Here is a 4768-nt window from a genome sequence, read left to right as displayed (position 1 = left end):
CTGCTCCGGCCCGGCCCGGCCCGGGGGAGCGGCACCGGAAGTGCAGTGAAACATCAATGACATCGAAAGCAAGAACAAGAAGCCCCGCCCCTGTACAAGCCTCAGCCAATGGGGACCCAGCGCAGAGAGTGGGCCCGAGCACGCGGCTACAGGGTGGGGCTGTGGCTGCTCCAGCCAGGAATCAAGAGGTTCCCGAAACCCTGGCAGGTGCCAGCTTCTCCAGGGCCACCCCCTCAAGCTTCCCATGCACGGTGCCCTGGGGCAAGACAAGCATGTCACAGGGAGCTGGGGCCTGGCGGGAGGGCACATCCCGCAGACACGTGGAGATGAGGCCAGCAGCACTGATGACTGATCAGGTTAATCGCTTTCCCCTGGAGCTTCTCTCCTCTGCCTGCCCCAGCTGAGACCCCTCGACCAGGGCCACGGCCTCGGGCTGCAGTGTAGGGGAGGGCCGCAGATGCAGATAGCGCCCCCTGCATCGGGGCAAGAAGGGGCAGTCTCCTGCCTGATTAGCATAGTAATTAAGAACAAGCCATGGCAGGTGGCATGCCCAAAGGCAAGTAGGGCAGCTAGCACTGTGGCTATTTGGGGAGGCCCACTTTGCCCCAGGGACCCTATGGACAACCAGAGAGAGCCCCCCAGCCCACCTGGCCTGAGCTTAAATCATTTTTCTGACCTCATCACAGGTCTCCAGTCAAGACGCAGCCTCACTGAAGGCTGCTAATGCAGACCCATCCATTCCCGGGGGTCCAGGATGTGGGGAGTCAGTAAACTGGTGTGACAGGTTGTGTGGAGGAATCTGGAGGCAACGGTCGGAGGGGGATGGGAGGTGGTCCGCGCCAGTCCTGTAGGACTCACAATATACAACAATCACACAGAAAACATGATCATGCTTTACAACCAAGCGAGATGCTCTGTTACATGAAGCACACTTTATCGCACCAAATGACTTGTGAGTTTTGGGGTGCTACACATGGCTGGCTAGAGACCTCTTTCCAAAGCCTTGCCCAGTTGGAGAAGTGGATTTGAGTCAGGCTGCCCCACCAGCTTGAGGAGCTCTTCCCCACAGACAGTCACAATCCTGGGGACAGGCTGCCCTGGGCGGGTGACCTCTGGCTGCCAAGCCTTTTCCACGCAGGCCTGGAGGAGCCCCCTATGCAGTAATGGCCAACCCTCTGGGCTCCGAATCCAGTGATCTGAATTCAGATCTCAGCAACGCCTCCAGCTTGTGCTTCTTGCACCTCCAACGCTTCTGCCAGTCCGGAGGTGGTTTGGCTTGGCTCTCTCCTTGAACTTCCCTCTCCTTTGCCCTCCCCCATGTTCGCATGGGTGGGGAAAATACAGCCTATGGCCTGGATGTGGCCCCCAGGTGATGTACATGTATTTCTGTGACATTGGTATGCCATGGGTGCATGAGCATGTAGCACTGATTGTGTGACAAGTGTGTTCTAGCCAATGCAGAACAAAGCCCTGGGCCCGTGGCGCTGGGGACTCATGCTCTCCTCTCCCTGAGCACTGATTGTGTGACAAGTGTGTTCTAGCCAATGCAGAACAAAGCCCTGGGCCCGTGGCGCTGGGGACTCATGCTTTCCTCTCCCTGACTGAGGGGAGATGCCGAGAGGAGGCAAACTCCCCATGAAAGCTGTTCTGCTCTGGGCTCTCTCCTTTTAACTCCATGATCATCAGATCAAGTGCAAACATATTTCTGAGTGAGCTCCAATCCCACTACCAGAAATCAGTGGGAGAGGATGGAGAAGAGATGGTCAACTCCACCTGGAAGAGAGATGCTTGGCACAGGCTGCTCCAGAGCCCAACGGGAGGGGAATTGGACAGTGAGAATGAAGAGGACAGCGACATAACCGGACCCGATGACAGCGAGGAGGTCGGCGACAGGATCAGCAGCAGTGGGAGTGACAGCAACATCGACAGCAAAAAGGACAGGGAATCAACTGAGATTTTAACCCTAAAAGGGTTTTTTTGGAGTGACAGCAACATCGACAGCAAAAAGGACAGGGAATCAACTGAGATTTTAAACCCTAAAAGGGTTTTTTTGGACCAAGGGACTATGGTAGCGGGTGGGTGTGTGGAGCCCCGGGGGAATGGGTGTGTTTTTTGTAACACATGTGCAGTTCTTCTTGTGTGACGAAAGGTTTGTGATGGAGGATGAATATATACAACTTTATATATTAAATCAGGTCTAGTGTAGTCCTTTGCTTACCTGGCAGGGGAAACACCATGACCACAGAGGCAGTTTTCCTAGTCGCACTGGGGGACAACTGCTTTCCTGGCGTGGGGGTAGTACCCACAAAGGTAATGCATAATTCATCTCCAATTTAGCTGCTGGAGTGGGGAGATCTTGGCTTTATGTCACTTTATGGACATGGGAGACTCCTCCCAAGCTTGCTCCTGTGGCCATATGGCTGAGGGCAAGCAAAACTCGGGGGCATCCAAACCTCTGCACATAGGATGCCCCCGCAAGGAGTTGGGGACATCTGAAGTCCCAGATGGGGCTGGAGGATGTTTGCCGGTAGTCAGGTCACTTATGGTGCTGCACAGACTCACGGATTTGGAGTTGATTTGGCTGATTTGGTTTGCAACATGGGGAATTTTTTTTTGTAAATCTCCCCCCTCTTGCCCTGGGGCCAGTGAAGGATTTCTGCAAAAATCAATACAGAAAAAGGTAAAGGAACAGCCAAATGCCCAGTCTGTAGCACAGACACCACACATGCGGGTGTCTGCTATGCCCATCCAGCCCCTCTTGGGCGCCCACATTCTCGGATTATTTTAATCACTGCAGGTCAAGATCCCCCCAGCACCCAGCCCAGCAAAGGAGGGAGTTGCATGGAAAGCAGGAGCTCAGAAAGGGATTTGGGGTCCTTGTGCAAGCAAAGACAAAGAAACAAACACACCAAAGGTGGCTCAATCACTTCCCCATGGTGACATTTCCCCTCTTTTCCAATGCAGGCTGTTTCTTTCAGTTCTGGCCAGGGCTTATTGATCAGCTTTGGGCCATGGCATTGAAGAGCTCCCAAAACCTTTGGCTTGTTTCTCCTTGGAGTGAACTGGAATGGAGAGAAGAGTCACCATCACTTTTCTTTTCCATGGCCTCATCAGGTACTTTACAGCTTCAAGCATTGGTGGTTCAATGGTAGAATTCCTGCTTGCCATGTAGGAGATCTGGGTTCACTTCCCAGCCAATGCAGGTACTGCAGGTGAATACTGTGGCTATGTTGGTGGCCTCAGCTAATCGTTGGCAGACTTACTGTTTTGTTGTAACTTTCTATTATTCTTTGAATTTAAAGAAAAAAACCCCCAACAGATATTTCAAAGCAAACATGGCAGAGTAAATCTGCATGTTTTTTACTTTATTGATTCCTTTCTGAAACTTCTGCATTTTATTTATGATTCATATGCAGATCTAGACACAACTAGCAGCACTCATATTGTGTGGCACCATTAAAAAAAAATCTGATGGCACCCCAGAGTGCCCGTCACCCTGGCTGAGATTTACTCCTCCAGATTATTTCAACAGCATGGAGCGCATGCTACAAATGAAAAACAGAAGAACAAAAGTGCAACCTTCACCCCATGCCTTGTCCAGCAGGGAAAATGAATGGTCCAAGAAAGAGAAACCCCACATATTTAATACCTTAATTTTATTTCAGTCTTCACAAAAAAGGTTTGCTGTCCATTGAGAAATACATTTGGCAGAAAGAGAAGGGGAGGAGAGAATGAGAGGGAAGTTCAAGCTGGATGCAGCACCCTGGACATTAAATCTACATTTCATTTCAAAATTGAGTGTCTCCACAGCGCAGCTCTTTCCATCCTGAATGACCTCTCCTTTGCATCACTGCCCTTTTCTATTTTCTAGCCCCCTTGCCTCCCTTTGCTTTCTTTCTTTTTTTTTTTTTTTGTCTGCAGCAAAACTCTGGGGATTATTACAGAAAGGGTGTTGACTCTGTACCACTCCCCATAGTGGGGTTTTTCAATGGAGTCAGGCATAAATTACCACAAAAGTCCTTTTATACAGAAAGTCAAGTTACACCTCGGCAAAGGAGAAGTACTGCCTCCTCCCCTCCTCCCCACCTCAGCCACAGAGCAGTCTTCATTTCACAGGATACATGAGAAACCCCGGGGAGGCCCTGTTGTGTGGACACGGGCAGAGATCACTGCAAGGTCTCAAATTAAACCCCACTGTGCAGCAAAGGACTTGTCAGCACTGCCGCGGGGCTGCCGACAGGAGCAGGTCCCCTCCACCCACTCCTGTCCTGTGCTCACTTCAAATCAAGGCACCGCGGTCACCGGATGGAGGAACTTGAGTCCATGCCCCCAAAGCGAAGAGGCTGAAAACAGGCAGCCCCTGGACATCCCCTGCAGCCCGGTGATGCAGCCCAGCACCAGCCGATGGGAGGGAGCATCCAGTCCCCCGGCTCAGCCCCGGGTCTGCCCCCTCCCCACCTCCCCAGCATTGGTCGGGAGCAGGCCGGAGCTGAGCCCATGGGCCCCACACTGCTGCCCAACGCCACCTAAAAGAAGACATGGCGGGGGCTGTTCTCCAAGGGGCAGACACCGGAGCTGAAGGGCGGTTCCACCAGCAGTGGTACCTGTCCCTGTGTGACCGACTTGGGACCAAGTCCCAGCTCCAGGCCCCTCAGGGCCCGTTCGTGTAAGCAGGTCCGAGGCAGGGGTGCGGTGCGGGCTGAACCATGAGGTGCAGCCACATCTGGGAAAAGGCTGCAGCCAGCGGGGGCGGGGTCCATCGCAGCCC

At 52.9% G+C, this 4768-nt stretch overlaps 1 non-coding gene across 1 annotated transcript; it reads left to right on the top strand.

Annotated features, from left to right (window-relative positions):
• The first annotated feature begins 3131 nt into the window (after positions 1 to 3131).
• TRNAG-GCC lies at positions 3132 to 3202 on the top strand. Its single transcript has one exon. It is a non-coding gene; the product is annotated as a tRNA-Gly (tRNA).
• Positions 3203 to 4768: the final 1566 nt, after the last annotated feature.

The sequence above is a fragment of the Alligator sinensis genome, unplaced genomic scaffold (genome assembly GCF_000455745.1).
Source record: "Alligator sinensis unplaced genomic scaffold, ASM45574v1 scaffold921_1, whole genome shotgun sequence".
Taxonomy (NCBI): Eukaryota; Metazoa; Chordata; order Crocodylia; family Alligatoridae; genus Alligator; species Alligator sinensis.
Note: the sequence above shows the minus strand (reverse complement) of the source record. Positions and strands in the feature narration are given on the sequence as shown.